The following is a 19,801-nucleotide window of genomic DNA, read 5'->3' as shown; positions in this document are numbered from 1 at the left end:
TTTCAGACTCGCAATGACAACGTTTTATTTTTTCCATAACAGTTCAAAAACAATGGGATTTTTAATAGTAATAAGTTTATTTTTGTTACTGCACGCTAAAATACTAAAAGGCTTTTTATTGCATTCTTAAAAGAGTATCATCAATAGCAAGTATCAATAGATGTAATTGCTTGTTAATTTCAATGGTCACAAGCAGTGAAATGGATAGTGTGTTCTTCAGAGACAATGGTGTCTGATTACTGTGGGAAGTTTACATGAAAACAGATTTTTGTTTCCCTCAACTGTTTTTCTCTCTACAACTTTTTCCTGCTTGTCAATTTCTAAAATAGCTTTAAAGTGTTTCCCTACTTTCCGATTGAAATCACATTGCTCCCACCTAATTCAAACAGTGTTCCCTAATTCATTAGTCATGTTATATATGTACAGTATAATTGGAGTTATGGAAACATGCATTATAGCAGAGCAACTTGTGTAAGAAGCAAGTAATAGCTAGAGAGAGTGCAGAGAAGATCCACCCCTGATATCCCCAGGGTCAGTTCTGACCTGATAGAGATTATAAAGGGCAGAGATAGCGCAGATAGTCGTAAGTTATTCCACTTAACCAGAGGTATCTATAACTAGAGGAGATCGGTTTAGGATAAGCATAAGAGGTTTAAGGTATCTGAGGAAGTGCTTTGTCACCCAAAAGATGGTTAGAATCACAGCCTGAAACAGTAATGGCACAGGTACTTTCAAAATATTTAACCTAAATAAACACTTGAATTACCAAGGTTTAGGAGGTTATGGACCGGATCTGCTAGATGATACAGATAAGAAAAACTCAAAATGATGTTTCTATTTTCCTTTCATCTATTTCTCCAAAGCAATCTGGCTGAGATATTTGTCAGATAAAACATTTTCATAACAATATTAGTAGTTGTTTAACATTGGTAAACAGTGTCGTTGTGTGAATACAGCAAGGAACTGCAGGTGCAGGTTTAAACAGAAGATAGACAAAAGAAGCTGGAGCAAAAAAAGCTCAGCAAGTCAGACAGCTTCTCTGGAGAAATCTCTGGAGACTCTACAAGGATTTATAACGTCATTGGGTGGCGCTGCTCGCGGCCAGCTCTCCAGCAATTTGTCTGTCATTTCACACTTTTTGTTATTTTTAGTATGGTTGGGTAAGGATGGTTTTCGAAGTTTCTTAGTCTTATTTATGTGGGTGGGTGGGTGGGGGGGGGAGCCGTTTCCCAGTCACTTCCTGGTTGAGGATGCATCTTTTCTCCGAGTCACGTCTTCGCTCCACCCCCCCCCCCCTTCGCGGCCTACCATCTGGATTGGCATGGCCTTTCCTGCTAGAGACCGGCCAGAGCTTCAGCAGCGGTGCTGCACTGGATTCCATCGCGAAGCGGGACGCCGGGGATCGGGGATTATCGGGGATCGCTGGAGCTCTGGAGTGTTGGGCCTGCGGTTTAACACCATGGAGCTGTGGTTTGCGGAGTTTCTAGCCGCGGACGGCGCTGACTTTAGCATCGCGGATGTCCTGGGATCCTATTCCGAGGGTCGCCAGCGTTGAATCTCCGTCCAGTTCAGCCTGTGGATTTCGGGAGCCGCGGTCTCCGGTAGGAAGTGGCCGATTCGGAAACTCCAAGCCACTGAAAATGTTCTCCGTTCTGACGTTGGAGTTTCAATCATCCCGGCAAGAGAGCCTGAACATCGGGCCGCTAGTAGCGGCGACTGTGGAGGGCTCAAAGGCCCCGAACACGGGTGAACAAAGAGGAATACGACTGAACTTTATTGCCTTCCATCACAGTGGGAAACGTTGATTCTGCTGTGTGGAGATGTTCATGTCAAATTCTTTTTCTTTTTCTTTTTTTCTTTTATTAGAAGCATTGTACATACATCTTAATCATGTTATGCAGCATAATACATTTTGTGCACAACTTCTCTTTTTTTTTTTTAACTTTAACCTGTAATAGAAAAAGAGAAAAGAGAAAGAAGAGAAGAATGAGGATAGTAGTGAAGTGTAGTCCGCAGTAGTTGGCGTTAAATGAATGATGATGGTTAAGTAGACTGCGTGCTTGAGCATGTGAAAAAAAAAGGAAAGAAAAAAGAAAAGAAAACAGGCCACAAAGAGAAGAGGGCCTTAAGAAGGGAAAGGAAATAAGTAAAAAATCCAAAGAAGGTAGAGCTAAACAAAAAAGAAAGGGAATGTGCCTAATTCATAACGATTCACACCCATCACCTAGTTCTAAAACAATAACTTTCTAGGGTTATGCTGCACCATATTATACTTGTAACAAATCAATAAAAGGTGACCATATTCTTAAGAATTGTTCTTGTTTTCCCGCTAGAACGAGTCTCATTTCCTCGAGATGTAATATTTCCGACATATTTGTGATCCACATTTTAAACGTTGGGATAGGAGCATTTTTCCAGAATTTAAATATCAGTTTTTTTGCCGTTATCAAACCATAGTTGAGGAAACATCTTTGAAATATAGTTAGTTCGGAACAGGCTTCCCTTGCTCATGTCAAATTCTATCGTGTATTGTGTTCATTTTATTCGTATGGCTGTATGTAATTCATATCTCACTGTACCAATTGGTGCATGTGATAATAAATGTAACTTGAACTTGAACTTGAAAAGGAATAAGTGATGTCTTGGGTCATGACGTCTCAACCCGAAACGTCACCTATTCCTTTTCTCCAGAGATGCTGTCTGACCCACTGAGTTACTCCAGCTTTTTGTGTCTATCTTCACTATGTTATGTACCAATCTGATCAATCTGGCAAATATGATAAGTGAACAGAATACAATTTCACTGATCTATTGCCTCATAAAACTGCCATTACAGTTCTGATGCATCTGAAGTACACTTTCCAAACTTTTTTTTAAAAGATCAGCAGCAACAGCAAAGATGAAATTCAATGAGCAGTTGGACGGATACAGATCAATTTTAATCAAGACTTTGTTTCATGTAAAAAAAAGCAGAGCTCTGAAATTATAAAGGTTTCTGACCGTTGAACTCATCATGAACCGTTAGAGCAAGGTTGGACAGGAAATTTACATCATTCTTTCATTCTGTAGAAGTCCACTTTGTTAGACATTCCCTGTACACAACACTAGTCCAAGGGTTGGATCCTGGTGATAGGGGCTAGCCCCTCATATCATGTGTATGTTATCTGTCCAAACTGCATTACATGCTGCAAACTTCAGTACTATGAAACATCCAAGAGTCCAATGGAAAATGCAGTCAGCCATCTTATGATGTGATTCTTATATTTACACCTGTTTGCCACCCATGCCCTCAGCAAAAACTCCACACACATTGTCGAGGACTGTCTCATCCACCAAAGCATCAACCAAAAGAGGAGCTTGCCACAAGGACCGCAGGAAGAAAAGGAGAAGGAGAAAGATGGTGAAAAGCCCAATGAATATCAGACAACGCAAGTGCAAGGCTATGCAGATCATGTGATATCCAACAGAGAGAAGGTTATTTGTAGTCAAGCACACCTCAGCAACTCATTCGTGAGGGTGTTACTTTATGGAGCTCATTCAATGTGCCTCGGTGTTGGCAGACAGCCATTTTCAACAAACGTTTTGTAGTCAACATGGATCAACATGTAAATGATACTGGGATATCGCAAATGTTCCTGTCAAATTCATTCCATCTCACAGGAGTGAAATGAAAGGGCACTCTATTGTTGGAAACTTAAGGGATCAGATCATCGTACAAGGTATCATATGACTAGAAACAATACTCCGATCATACATTGAGCACTTTTGTTACTTTGATCCAAAATCACTGTATGGAATTTGCTTTGGGTAAACAAAAATGGCAGCCCCCACAGAACATCGCTAAGAAACTTTGTACTTGGAAAGACTTCATAACAAAATATATTTCAAACGAGTGAACTTGCAGCAGCTGTGGTCTCTTGCATTTAGCATCCAACATAGCCCATTGCCTCATTGAGATAATGAATTGCCATTGGGAACCTTAAGATAATGCATTAATCCAGCACTGATCAGTAATCTGCTCCGAGAGGGCCTCTGAAAGACAAACTCACTTCTGGCAAGTGACTAACTTTCATTAATAAGGTGAGTTGTCAGATTCACTTATTGTGATTACTCTTGTTACAGCCAACTGAGTACAGACTGGGCAACAACTAATTGGTTGAAAGACTAATCCTGATCATGTTCAAATCAAATGGTATTCCACTTTGTGCAAATTCTCTGAGAAATTGATCCTATTTGGGTTATCCCCTTCTCTTTTCTGGTTCAGGGCTAATGTTCTCTATCCCAGCCAAAGTCAGTGTGGGTTAAATACAACATTCATCAAGCTTTGGCACGTTGGCCATCATAGCGAGAGGATTTGAGTATAAGAGCAACGAGGTCCTACTGCAGTTTCACAGGGCCCTGGTGAGACCATGCCTGGAGTATTGTGTGCAGTTTTGGACTCCTAATTTGATGGACATTCTTGCTATTGAGGGAGTGCAGCGTAGGTTCACCAGGTTAATTCCCGGGATAGCGGGACTGACATATGATGAAAGAATGGGTTGACCAGGCTTGTATTCACTGGAATTTAGAAGGATGAGATGGGATCTTACAGAAACATATAAAATTCTTAAGAGGTTGGACAGGAAAAATAGTCCCGATGTTGGGGGAGCCCAGAACCAGGGGTCACAGTTTAAGAATGAGGAGTCAGTCATTTAGGACTGAGAGGAGGAGAAACTTTTTCACTCAGAGACTTGTGAATCTGTGGAATTTTCTGCAACAGAAGGCAGTGGAGGCCAATTCACTGGATGTTTTCAAGAGAGTTAGATTTAGCTCTTAAGGCTAATATAATCGAGGGATGTTGCGAAAAGGCAGGACAGGGGTACTGATTTTGGATGATCAGCCATGATCATATTGAATGGCGGAGCTGGCTTGAAGGGCCAAAAGTCCTACCTCTGCACCAATTTTCTATGTTTCTAATTCTTATTCACTGCACTTAGCCTCTTTACTGAAGCTAAATTTTAGTACAAATAATTCTGTTATAACACAATAGTTGCATTACACGTCAACTTATAAACTTCATGTACAGCAAATCATGTTATAAAAACAATTGTGTCAATGGGGGAAAAGGGGTTAGGAAGCAGAGGGCTTCATATTGGCAATAATAACGTTTTCTTTCAGCTGGATTAAAAAAAATAAAGGTGTAAATAGCTGTAAATGTATTTTTATTACCGTAAACTAAATGTATTAATGGCTTTGTGTTACACTGGGACTGACAGACTATTTTCTTAAAAGCCAATGGTGTCTGATTACTGTGGGGAAGTTACACAAAAACTGTTTTCCCTGTTCATCTGTTTTTTCCAAGATAGTTTTTTTCTGTTTGCCAATTTATGTAATTTTAAGTAGTTCTCTAGTCCCTGATTCAAATCTCATTATAAACAGTTCAGACCACTTAATACAAATAGCATTTCCTAATTCATCAATCACATTATATCCAACTTGTTTTACAGAAGCATGCTTTATTACAGAACTATGTGCATCAACTCCTCGCAGTTCCATTAGAATGTGAATAGGATATTGCAAAAGGTGCTATTAAAGCAAGATAAAGTGAGTCAGACTTTATGAACTCAAGGACAAGCTTCATTCGTCCGCCTCCAATCATGTGCCTCTTACCACATGATGAACAAGGTTTCGATTAACCAATGGCCTGACCACCAGATGGCGTCACACCCCCAGAACCGGAGGAACAAAAACGAGCAGGCGGATGAATGCAACGGCCTGATCTCGTAACCACAGGATCCGCATTCGGACACTCCACAGGCATGGGCGACAGAGGCTGAGACAGCAGATGCCCCCCATGGCGAGGCTAAGCCACCTGCACCGGCTGGTCAATGTCCTCAGGCATCTGCTCCAGAAACATGTGCTCAAAAAGGAAACAGGGCTGATGACCGTCCATCAAGGTGAGAATTTCACTCATCATATCCGATGGCTTGCGATCACCAAGACCACCCATGTTCAGAATCCTCACAGCCCGCTCGCACTTGCTGAGCCCGAACGTGTGCAATAGGAGTGCCTTCAGTCCTACCTACTTGCCGGCAGCCGGCGGCTGGCGAAGAAAATGAATGAGACGATCGGCCGTGACCTGATCCAAGGCCCCGACCATGTAATAATATTTGGTGTTGTCAGCGGTAATGTGCCGAATATGAAATTGAGCCTGGGCCTGCTCAAACCATATGTGTGGCTGCGACGTCCAAAACACGGACAATTTAACTGCAACGGCGTTCTGCTGAGCTGCTTCCATTGTGCAATCGAAAACCACAGTTTGGAAAACATTGAGGTCACCAATAAATCGAGTGGTGGCGCCATCGAGTGTGGCAGCTGTCCGTCCTTTCATCCTTTGTGTTATTTTTAGTCTGTTTTCAGATCTCTAGTCTCTTTTATGTGGGGGGTGGGGGGTAGGGGATGGGGGGTGGGGGGCGAAGGGCGAAGGGGGAAACTGTTTCCCAGTCACTACCTGGTCGATAATGCGTCTTTTCTCCAAGCCACATCTTCGCCCCCCCCTCGCGGCCTACCATCTGGATTGGCGCGGCCTTTCCTGCCGGAGATCGGCCAGAGCTTCAGCAGCGGGGCAGCACTGAATTACCATCGCAGAGCGGGCGTTGCTTTACCGGGGATCACCATGTTGGATCTTCGGAGGGCCTGCCAACTTTAGCACCGTGGAGCTCTGGTTTGCGGAGCTTCTAAGTGCGGGCGGTGCAGACTTTAACATCCTGGGAGTCCTGGGATTTTTCGCCAAGGATTGCCAGTGTTGGAACTCCGCCCAGATCGATCTGTGGACTTTGGAAGCCGCAGTCTCCGGTAGGAAGTGGCCGATTCGGAACTCCAGGCCGCTGAGAGTGTTCTTCCGTTCCGACGTCCTGAAACATCAAGCCGCTGTTGCGGCGACTGCGGGGGTCTCAATAGGCTTTGACCACAGGTGAACAAGAGGAAGATGACTGAACTTTGTTGCCTTCCCTCACAGTGGGAAACGTTGATTCCGCTGTGGGGGATGTTTATGTTAAATTCTATGGTGGTGTGTTTATTTTATTTGTGTGGCTGTATGGTAATTCAAATTTCACTGCACCAATTGGTGCATGTGACAATAAATGTAACTTGAACTTGAACTTAAAGTGAGTCAGACTTTGTGAACTCAAGGACAAGCTTTATTAAACAAAAAATAATTCCAAAACAATAGCAGTGTTACTTAGCCCAGAGTAACTGCGTGTTGCTGCAGAAGGGCACACCTTCGACTGACTTCCTAACCCCACCCCTCAGTCACGTGCCTCTTACCACATGATGAACAAGGGTTCGATTAACCATGGGCCCGGCCACCAGATGGCGCCACACTATATTTGTTTTTGATAATGTACACTGGAACAAATAGCTCAGGCACATGATGTAACAGTTTTGATGTTCAATACTTTGATCTATTTCCACTGGAGTTCATTGATAGAAATTCAAGTTGTTGCTGATGTATTGAAGCTTCTGATTCATGGTCAGAACTTGGTTCCTTTTCTGGAACTTGGGAAGAACAGGTCTCTTATTATTTGTTAAGCGCGGTTTTGCAGCATAAATCTGACTACTGCAATTTTGAGGTCTTGGTAGAATGTAGAGAAAATATCTCCTGATTTGTCCCAAACAAACTGGAGTGGTCTTCCAGGATGACATCAGAGTGTGAATGTGGATCATCTGATTTTGGATCTCAGGTAGTTAAAATCTGCCAGTGGCAGATATTAGACATAGATTGGGCTTGAATTTCTCAGTTAACAAGTGGGCTGAGGAATGGTAAATAGAGTTTAATGCAGATAAGTGTGGGATGTTGCATTTTGGGAAGTCAAACCAGGGCAGGATCTACACAGTGAATGATGGTTCTTGAGAGTGTTGTACAAGACAGGGGTCTAGGACTGCAGATACATAGATCCTACAAAGTGCAGGTACACAGTCCCTCACAGGTAGACAAGGTGGTCCAGAAGGCTTTCAGAATATTGACCATCAGTCAGGGTACTGACTATAGCAGTTAAAACATTATGTTACAGTTGTCCAATATGTCATTGAGGCCACATTTGGAGTATTGTGTTTGATTTTGTTCACCCTGCGATATGAAAATGTTGTTAAACTGGAAAGATTGCAAAGAAGATGTACGAGGATGTTGCCAGGACATGAGGCCCTGAGCTATTGGGAGAGGTTGGGCAGGCTAGGACATTATTCCTTGGAGCATTGGAAGATGAGGGTCTATAAGATCAAGAGGGGAATAAATAGCGTAGATGCACAGAGTCTTCTACCGAGAGTAGGGAATGCAAGAACCAGGAGACATAGGTTTAAGATGAGAGGGGAAAGATTTATTAGGAACCTGAGGGGCACATTTTTCACACCAAAGGTGGGTATATGGAACAAGCTGCCAGAGGAGGTAGTTAAAGTAGGAACCATAACAACATTTAAAAGACAATAGACAATAGGTGCAGGAGTAGGCCATTTGGCCCTTTGATCCAGCACTGTGATAATGGCTGATCATCCACATTCAGTACCCCGTTCCTGCCTTCTCGCCAAATCCCCTGACTCCGCTATCTTTAAGAGCTCTATCTAACTCTCTCTTGAAAGCATCTAGATAATTGGCCTGCACTGCCTTCTGAGGCAGAGAATTCCACAGAGTCACCACTCTCTGGGTGAAAAAGTTTTTCCTCATCACCGTTCCAAATGGCCTACCCGTTATTCTTAAAGTGTGGCCCCTGGTTCTGGACTCCCCAACATCGGGAACATGTTTCATGCCTCTAGCGTGTCCAATCCCTTAATAATTTTATATGTTTCAATAAGATATCCTCTCATCCTTCTAAATTCCAGAGTATACAAGCCCACCACTCTATCCTATCAACATATGACAGTCCCGCTATCTCAGGAATTAACCTCGTGAACCTATGCTGCACTTCCTCAATATCAAGAATGTCCTTCCTCAAATTTGGAGACAAAAACTGCACACAATACTCCAGATGTGGTCTCACTAGGGCTCTGTATAACAGCAGAAGGACCTCTTTGCTCCTATACTCAACTCCTCTTGTTGGGAAGGCCATTATGCCATTAGCTTTCTTCACTGCCTGCTGTACCTGCATGCTTACTTTCAGTGACTGTTGCACAAGGACCCCCAGATTTCTTTGTACTTCCCCTTTTCCCAATTTAACACCATTCAGATAATAATCTGCCTTCCCGTTTTTGCTACCAAAGTGGATAACCTCACACTTATCCACATTAAACTGCATCTGCCATGCATCTGCCCACTCACCCAACCTGTCCTGCATACTCATAGCATCCTCCTCACAGTTCACACTGCCCCCCAGCTTTGTGTCACCTGCAAATCTGTTAATGTTACTTTTAATCCCTTCATCTAAATCATTGATGTATATTGTAAATAGCTGCAGTGCCAGCACCGAGCCTTGCGGTACCCCACGAGTCACTACCTGCCATTCTGGAAGGGACCCGTTAATCCCTACTCTTTGTTTCCTGTCTGCAAACCAATTTTCTATCCATGTCAGTACCCCACCCTCAATACCATGTGCTCTAATTTTGCCCGCTAATCTCCTATGTGGGACTTTCTGAGGCTTTCTGAAAGTCCAGTTACACTACAACCACTGGCTCTCCCTTGTCCATTTTCCGAGTTACATCCTCAAAAAATTTCAGAAGATTAGTCAAGCATGAATTCCCCTTGGTAAGGCCATTCTGACTCAGACCGATCCCGTTACTGCTATCCAAATGTGCCACTATTTCATCTTTTATAGTTGACTCAAAAGATGAAATAGCGGCACATTTGGATAGCAGTAACAGGATCGGTTTGGACTGGTATATGAATTTGGACAGGTATATGGATAGGAATGGTTTAGTTGGATATGGGCCAAAGTGCAGGTAGGCCATCTTGGTCAGCATGAGCAAGTTGGGCCGAACGTCCTGTTTCCATGCTGTATGACTCTATGACTCTAAACTTTAATGCTCAAACCACATGTAAATTTGTAAATCCAAATATGAATGTTGGATAGCATGTTAGGTGTGCAGTATGTGTACGGAGGAAAGATGGCGGCACGCACAGTCGCAGCGGCTCGGAGCTCTCCCTCTAGTTGCCGGTTTTTAGTGTTTTTCGTGTTTTTTTAATGTTTACTTTCTGCACTGTGAGCCTTTCCCTTCAAATGGGAACGAACATAACTTATAACCGACTGCACATCTTGAATATTCGGAGTACAAACTACATTCCACCCCCTCCATCTGCTATATTGGAGGAGCTGCTCCGCACAGCGGTGCCTGCCTGGATAACGAGCCGAAGCAGCAAGCGGGGCAGACGGGGACGGAGACGGGAGAGGAAGCAAAAGCGGGGCAAGCGGGCCGGCATCCACGCTAGGCTGAGGAGCTCACCGGACCGACCAGCTTTGCCCAGCCTGTTTATAGCGAACGCCCAGTCCATTGTCAACAAGATCAATGAACTCAGACTGAGGCTTCACTCAAACAGGATAAGTAGCTGTGCTTTCTTCTTCACCGAAACTTGGATGAATCCGAACATCCCTGACGCTGCTATTGAGCTAGCAGGCCGAACTGTTTATCGAGCAGACCGAACAGCTGACTCCGGTAAGGGTAAATGCGGTGGTGTGTGCATATATGTGTGTAACTCATGGTGCACCACCACTGACATTGTTGAGACTTTTTGCTCCCCGGACTTGGAGTTTATCACAGTGAAATGCAGACCGTTTTATCTGCCAGGGAGTTTACAGTGGTGTTCCTCACTGCTGTTTACATACCACCGCAAGCTAACGCTAAGCTAGCACTGGCTAGCCTGCATGATGCTATCCACCAGCTGAAAAACAACCACCCAGACGGCGTGTTTTTAATAGCAGGAGACTTCAATCACGCTAAGCTGAAGACTGTAATGCCAACATTTCACCAGTTTATTGATTTTCCGACCAGAGGAAACAATATCTTGGACCAGGTCTACGGCAACATTGCCAAGGGCTACAAAGCGTCCCCCTGCCCCCATCTTGGCCGATCCGATCACATCAGTCTGTACTTAACACCTGCATACAGACCCCTCATTGCAAGGATAAAGCCAACAGTTCGCACCATCATGGTCTGGGCTGAAGGAGCCAAGGACAGGCTACAGAACTGCTTTGAGTACACTGATTGGGACATCTTTAAACAGGCTCACAACAACCACACAGACCTCAACACCTACACCTCATCAGTATTGGATTACATCACCTTCTGTATGAACAGTGTCACCACACAGAGGACAATACTGACACTCCCCAATCATAAGCCATGGATGAATGGCGCTGTAACTGGTCTGCTGAAGGCCCGGGATGCAGCTTTCCACTCAGGTGATGCAGAGGCCTACAGAACAGCAAGGTCCAGTCTGAGGAAGGGCATCAGGGAAGCAAAGCACCGCTACACGAAGCGTATCGAGGAGCATTTTAACAGCTCAGACTCTCGACGCGTGTGGCAGGGCATCAGAACCATCACCGGCTACAACAGCTCCACACACGCACAAAGCTCATCCCTCCCTGATGACCTGAACTGTTTTTTTCCAGGTTTGATTGCGCCGACAGCAGTGACAACATACGGGCACAGCAGGGACCCTCACCACCGGTGCTGACTCTGAGCCCCCACGACGTGAGACGGACCCTGCAGTACATCAACCCCAACAAGGCCACCGGACCTGACGGAGTACCAGGGCGGGTTCTGAAGCACTGCGCAGGGGAGCTGACTGCGGTGCTCACGGACCTGTTTAACACCTCCCTGCTGCAGGCCTCCGTCCCCACATGCCTCAAGACAGCCACAATCATCCCTGTGCCAAAACAATCAGCCATCAGGTCCCTCAACGACTATCGGCCAGTGGCGCTGACACCGGTGGTGATGGAGTGCTTCGAACGTCTGGTACTGGGACACTTGAAGAACAGCATCCCCCCCTCCTTAGACCACCACCAATTTGCCTATCGGGCAAACAGGTCGACGGAGGACGCAATGTCACTGGCCCTCCACTCCACCCTGACCACCTTGACCAGCGGGACAGTTATGTGCGGATGCTATTCATAGATTATAGCTCCGCCTTTAACACCATCCCCCCCCATAAACTAGTCACCAAGCTGGACCACCTGGGACTCAACGCACACCTGAGCAGCTGGGTCCTGGACTTTCTCACCGGCCGACCACAGACTGTGCGCATGGGGAGGCAGGTCTCCTCCAGCATCACCCTGAACATTGGTGCACCACAGGGCTGTGTGTTGAGCCCCTTCCTCTTCTCCCTCTACACTCTCGACTGCAAACCCACCCACGAGGCCAACACCATATTAAAGTTTGCAGATGACACCATCGTGGTAGGCAGGATCACGAGTAACAACGAGGCCGCCTACAGGACAGAGGTAGAGAACCTGGTGAGCTGGAGCCGTGAGAACAACCTGATCCTCAACGCAGCAAAAACAAAGGAGATGATCCTGGACTTCAGGAGGAGACCGAAGACCTTCGTCCATCAGCCCATCACCATTAACGGCGAGACAGTGGAGGCTGTGCAGAACATCAGGTACCTCCGGGTCAACATCAGCCACGACCTGACCTGGACCGTCAACATCACGGCGACGGCCAAGAAAGGGCTTCAAAGGCTTCACTTCCTGAGGTGCTTGAAGAGGGCACGTCTCCCACAACAGCTGCTGGTGAGCTTCTACAGGTCAGCCATCGAGTCAGTTCTCACATACTGCATCACAGTATGGAACTCTGGCTGCACCGCAGAGAACAGGATAGCTCTCCAACGCGTCATTAAGACTGCTGAGAGGATCACTGGCACCCAGCTCCCCAGACTGGAGGACATCTACCGGACCCGCTGCATCCGGAGGGTCAAGGGCATCATTAGAGACAGCACACACCCTGGACACTGCCTCTTCACCCTCCTGCCCTCAGGAAGACGATACAGGACACTGAGCGCCCGCACGACAAGACTAAAAAACAGCTTCTACCATAGAGCTGTGACACTACTGAACTCTATCCCCCTCCCACACTGATTCCCCCCCCTCTCTCTCACACACCCGCCCATACTCCTATATGTTTATAGTCTAATTTTTTAATAGTTCTTTTTTAAACGTATTTTTATACTGATATTCCTGTGCAGCTGGAGGACTGCTCCAACAAAATTTCATTGTCTTGTACAATGACAATAAAGATTATTATTATTATTATTATTATTATTAACTTGGCGCTTACTCCATTCACTCATCTGCCCTCTGCCCTCCTTCGCTCATCTGCCCTCGATCATTCAAAGGCCGCCATAGCAGGTGTCCCTTTCAGGGTCCAAGCCCTGTTATAATTGACCGCTCGCTAACTATGTGAAACTGCATAAAAGTTCATGACCATTTTGGTCATTTGCTCTGTTTATCCAAAGTGTTGGTCATGAAAATAAATACAGGTGTAAGCATGTGCGGAGAGCTGTTCAAGTGTGGGTACACCAAACAATGATTATTTAATGCTGCAAAAATGAAACCATTGTATTTGTTGGTACATATATTTGTATTTATTTATTTATTTTATTATTTATTTCGAACAGAACAAAAGAATAAAAAGCAAGTGTGAAACAGCATACAAAAAACAAAACAAAAATATTTATAAAGTGTCATAAACAATATCTATAAATAAATGAAATCATATGTGTCCAAAAAGGAGCAGGAAGAAGCCAAAGCTTATTAATTCCCACCCCTTATTCAACTGCTTATAATTATCTTATACAAATTTAGCAGCTATATGTACACCATATGTGCACCAGCCACTATATGTACACCAAATTATTTACATTTGAACACTAATCAAATATTTACAAAGCCATACAAAAAAGAAAAAAAGAAAAAGAAAAGAAAAAACCCTCATATACTATACAGTATCTTAGTCATATATACAACCCATCACTCTATAATCACCCTTCCCAATACAATCAGTATAACAAATATCCCACTCACAATCACCTATCCTCATCCCAATATCCTTTTAAACAAGTGTTTTTGTACATCTTTTTAAACTGAATTATGCTTGTGCTAAGTTTTATCTCCTGTTCCAGACCATTCCACAAATTCACACCACAGATTGCTATGCACATACTTTTAAGAGTTGTTCTGACATTGAGTTTTTTAAAATTATGTTCCCCTCTCAAATTATACCCACCCTGTCTTTCCATAAACAGTTTTTGTATATTTCTTGGAAGTAAATTATTTCTTGCTTTGTACATGATTTGCGCAGTCTTAAATTTAACCAGATCAGTGAACTTCAGTGTATGTGACTTTAAGAATAATAAATTGGTATGTTCAAGATATCCAACGTTATTGATAATTCTTATTGCTCTTTTTTGTAATGTGCATAACGGCTGTAGGTTGGTTTTGTAGGTGTTACCCCATATCTGCACACAGTAACTCAGATATGGCAATATGAGTGTATTATACAAAGGATGTAATGGTTTGTGGTCCAGAATGTGTCTTGATTTTCCCAATATTGCTATAGACTTTGCCAGTTTTGCTTTGACGTGGTTTATATGTGGTTTCCAGCAGATTTTGTGGTCTAAGATCACACCAAGAAATGTATTTTCATATACTCTTTCTATACTTATGTTATCTATTTTCAATTGTACTTGAGGGTTTATTTTATGTTTCCCAAATAGCATAATCTTTGTTTTGCTTAAATTTAGAGACAATTTGTTGACATCAAACCACTGTTTTACCTATAGATGCTGCTGCACCCGCTGAGTTTCTCCAGCATTTTTGTGTACCTTCGATTTTCCAGCATCTGCAGTTCCTTCTTGAACACTGTTTTAATGTATTCATTTCTGATGTGATGACCTCCAAAAGCTGCTTCAAATTGTCACCGGAACAAAAAATATTCGCATCATCGGCAAATATAATCAATTTCAGTATATTTGATACTTTGCATATGTCGTTAATGTACATTATGAAAAGCTTTGGACCTAACACAGACCCTTGAGGTACTCCACAAGTTATGTTCATGTGAGTTGATTTATGTTCACCTATTTCTACAAATTGTTGCCTGTTTCTTAAATAGCATCTCACCCAATCCAATCCGACCCCTCTGATGCCATACCTATCCAATTTCATGAGTAAAATGTTGTGATTTACGGTATCAAATGCTTTTTTTAAATCTATGAATATTCCCACTGCAAGTTTTTTATTATCTATGCAATTTATGATTTCCTCGATTAGTTCCATTAGTGCCATAGATGCTGATCTGTCTGGCCGGAATCCATATTGACTATTCATGAGGTTGTGAACACCATTCCCATGCACTATGGCTAAATTTTAACATCAGGTGACTACACCACTCGTAATTCTTGCCCTGATGCAACGTTGTTTCATGAAATATATATATATTTATAATAAAGCCGTAATGAAACTTGGGCCGATATAAATATTACACTTGGTAATAAATGTACAACTGTGCTTGAAATAGGGATCAAACAGCAATTTATTCAACTTATTCAGCAAACTGCTTCACAATCTACTTTTCCCCTCATAAACTGTGTGGAAATCATTGCAAATGGTGCTCACATCTGCAAACCAGAACATAAATCCTGCCAGGAAGTTGGAACAAGTTAATTTAGGTCATTCAGAGAAGTGAAGTTTACTGTCTTACTCACCGCCAGTATAATCGATGAATAAAGAATTCTAACAATCTAATTGAAAACATTTGCAAAAGGCTAGCACAAAATCATTCATGCCTTTATTAAGCAGAAATTCTGTTTTGGTGCAGTCAGCATCCTGGGTTCAAAATAAGCCCAAGACTGAGTTACTTTGGGGGTTTCTTGGTCTGAAACTTTCATTCAGACTCACCTGTTCTTCCAAATATAAATTCTGTCAACATGCTTGATCCATAATTCAAAATATGATTTTAAGCAAAAGACAAAATGTCACGCTTTCACAATACTATTTTTGTGGACAGTTCTGTGTCTGCCAGTGTGGGTCTGTGGGCAAAATCCAAGGAGGTGGAACAGAAATGAAGGTGACACACCTCACCTGTAGGCACATTGATCTCCATTGTTTCTGACTTTACTTGCTTCTTCAAGATCCTGATCCAATTTACTTCCCTGATCCCGATATCCATTGGCCCTATTTTAGTGGATGTTGCCCACAGATCCACATGGTCTGCTCATTGGCAGACATCATACTTGTGAAAATAAAATGACATGGTTTCTTTCCAGTTGCTCTGGTTCCTTCCCACAATGCAAAGACATGCTGATGGGGTTAGTTGTCAATTATCCCTCTGTGCAAAAAAAAATCAAGGCTGAGATGAAGAGCATGTGGGAGAGACTAAGTTGCACATCTAACCAGGAGAGAGAGAATGGGATTGATAGGATTGCTCATTTGGGAGATAAAATGAACACAATGGGATGAGTGGCTTCCAACTGAGTCATAGTGACTAACTAAATCATTCCCCCCTCTGCCAGCCATCGGCAGGATGGGGCCATTGACTTAACCAGGTTCCAGGCCCAATTCCTGGCTGTGGATCTCCACGCTGCCAGCTCGAACTGCGAAATATTGACTGACTCTCCTGGGTCCTACTGCTCCCCCTTTCCTACAAGAAACCAATCTGAAGAAGGGTCCCGACCCAAAACGTCACCTATCCATGTTCTCCTGAGATGCTGCCTGATCCGTTGAGTTACTCCAGCACTTTGTGTCTTATTTTGCAAACGAGCATCTGCAGTTCCTTGTTTCCTCAGGCATTTTCCTATTTGAGTGAAGGGAAGACTGGCTGAAATAAGAAACTCTGGATAATGAGAGATATTGAGGCTCTAGTCACTTTCAAGAAGAAGGCATGGGTCATGTACAAGCAGCTGCCGGCGCCAAAACATGGCGCCTCTTGCACGTGGGCTCAGTAGACTATTTCTGTACACTTGCTAATCAAGGATCGTAGGTATAGCAATACTCTACTGGACTGTTTGTATGGAAAAAGATTTGTTGCGTTAGCATTTCTCACATGTGACAAAAACATCATTTTTCTCAAATCTGGAGGAGTATATGGAATGCAGAAGTGAAATCAAATTCAGGAAGACAAAAAGGAGACATGAAATAAACTTAGCAAAAAGATTTAGGCGAACCCAAATAAATTTGTGATTTTGGAATAAAATTTGGAAAATAAGTGATTAGGGAGTGAAAAGGGCCATTCAAAGATCTAAGTGGACATCCATGTTTGGAACCATAGCAGGGTGAGGACCTCAATGAAGATTTCTTGTGTTTACCATGAAGAAAAATGTGAAGACTAGGGAACTTGAGAGGGTTAATGGGGATGACTTGGGGTTAGTTTTCATTACAGTACGGGGGTTGCTAGACATCTTAAAAGGCATGAAGTTCGATAAATCTCTCGGGTCTGGAGATATATTGTATGAAGCTAGAGAAGAAATTGCAATATCACTGGATGATATATATGTATCATTATACTTATAGCAAATCTGGAGCATTGCTAATGTTGTGCTCCAGCATCACATTTAAGAAAAACTATGTAAAAACCTGGGAATTATAGGACAGTGAGCCTAACATCTGTTGCGGGTAAAACTTGAAGAGGATTCTGAAGGTTAAGATATAGATGTGTTTGAAAAAACAGATATTGATTAGGAATAGTTAGCATGACCTTTCTGTGGGAGATCATGTTTCACAAACAAGTTTAGTTTAGAGATACAGCATGGGAACAGACCCTTCAACCTACTGAGTCCACACTGACCATCCTTCACACTAGTTCTATCTTATCCCACTTTCTCACCCGCTCCTGACATGGCAAGGGCAATTTACAGAAGCCAATTAACATATAAACCCGCACTTCATTGGGATGTGGGAGGAAACCAGAGCACCTGCAGGAAACCCACACGATGACAGGGAGAATGTGTAAACTCGGCACAGACGGCACCTGAGATCTGGAGTGAACCGGTCTCTGACGCTGTGAGGCAGCAGCTCTACCAGCTGTGCCACTGTGCCGTCCACATAGAAGACCTTGCCAATCTCTGGCAACTCCCAATGTAGATGTCCACTTTGGTTATTGAGGGGCCTTATTCTCTCTCTAATTATCATTCTTCCCTTATTATAAAATCTCTGGATTCTCCTTTATCTGAGTTGCCAGAGGCATCGCATGCCCCCATTTAGCCCTCTGATTTATTTCTTAAGTATATTCCTCAATCACATCTACTGCTCCAGGGACACGGTTGTTCCTAGCTACCTATATTTGGCCCGTACCTCAATTTCCTCACTCCTACTTTCCTGACCGGAGCCTCAATTTCTCTTGTCATTCAACATTCATTACTCTTACCTCACTTGTCCTTCACTCTATAAGAACATGCATACCTTGAACTCTCACTATCTCACTTTTAAAGTTCCCTCAGTTTCGAGATGCACCTTTGCCCACAAACAACCTGCTCCGTTCTTGTCTAATACCATCAAAGTTGGCTTTGCCCCAATTTAGGACTTTAACTTGTGGATCAGGCCTGTCCTTCTCCTAACAGTTATAAAACTAATAGAACTGTGGTTGCTGTCTTGAGGTGCTTACCCACTGGCACCTCAGTCACTTGCTTTGCCCTATTTCTATGGCAGAGGGCAACCTTTGCCCACTCCATTTCCTGCTTCTCTATATATCGCCTGAGGCCATTGTTCAAAACACTCTTGATGAATTCCATCCCAACAAAACATTTTGGCTGTGTTAGTTTAGTATATTAGGAAAGCTACAATCCATCACAATTACAACTCTTTCATTCATGCAACAGTCTGCAATTACCTAGGTTTGAGGAAATCAAGAACAAACAGTCATAGGTTTGAGCTGAGGGGAAAGATTTACCACAAACCTAAGAGGCAACTTTTTCCCACAAAGGGTAGTGTATCTTTGGAACAAACAGCCAGTAGAAGTGGTAAAGGCAGGTAAAATAAGAACAGTTAAAGGACATTTGGACAGGTACATAGATAGGAAAAAATTAGAGGGATTATAAATCAAACATTTGTAACTGGGACCAACTTAGTTGGGCATCCTGGTTGGCAAGGCCACATTGTGTTGATGGGACTGTTCTGTGGTATGGCATGGGTGAGTTATTGCAAGTCTGGATATTGCTAAAGTTGTGCCTTTATTTAAGAAACGCTGCATAGAAAAACCTGGAAACTATAGGACAGTAAGCTTAACATCTGTGATAGGTAAGGCCCTGAGGAGAATTCCGAGGAGTAAGGTATTAATGTGTTTAGAAAGACAAATTGATTAGGAATAGTAAGTATGTCTTTTCTGTGGGAGATCATGTTTAACAAACATGCATAAGTTTTTTTTTAAATAAGCAAGAAGGTTAATGAGAGAGGGCAGTAGATATAGTCTGTATGGACTTTAGCAAGATCTTTGTTGAGTTTCCTTTAGTTTAGTTTAGTTTAGAGATACAGCGTGGAAGCAGGCCTTTGGGCCCACTGGGTCCACGCCGACCAGCGATCCCCGCATATTAACACTATCCTACACCCACTAGGGACATTTTTACATTTACCTAGCCAATTAACCTACAAACCTGTATGTCTTTGGAGTGTGGGAGGAAACCGAAGATCTCAGAGAAAACGCACGCAGATCACGGGAAGAACATAAAACTCTGTACAGACAGCACCCGTAGTCAGGATCGAACCTGGATCTCCAGCAGTGCATTCGCTGTAAGGCAGCAACTCTACCGCTGTGCCACAGTGACCGCCCAAATTGTTGAGCATGGTAAGCTAGCCTGGAAAGTTATATCGTATGGGGTCCAGGGAGAGCTAGCTAATCAAATATATAATTG

Source organism: Amblyraja radiata, chromosome 11 (assembly GCF_010909765.2).
Source record: "Amblyraja radiata isolate CabotCenter1 chromosome 11, sAmbRad1.1.pri, whole genome shotgun sequence".
NCBI lineage: Eukaryota > Metazoa > Chordata > Chondrichthyes > Rajiformes > Rajidae > Amblyraja > Amblyraja radiata.
The sequence above is the reverse complement of the archived record's forward strand: the minus strand, read 5'-3'. Positions refer to the sequence as shown.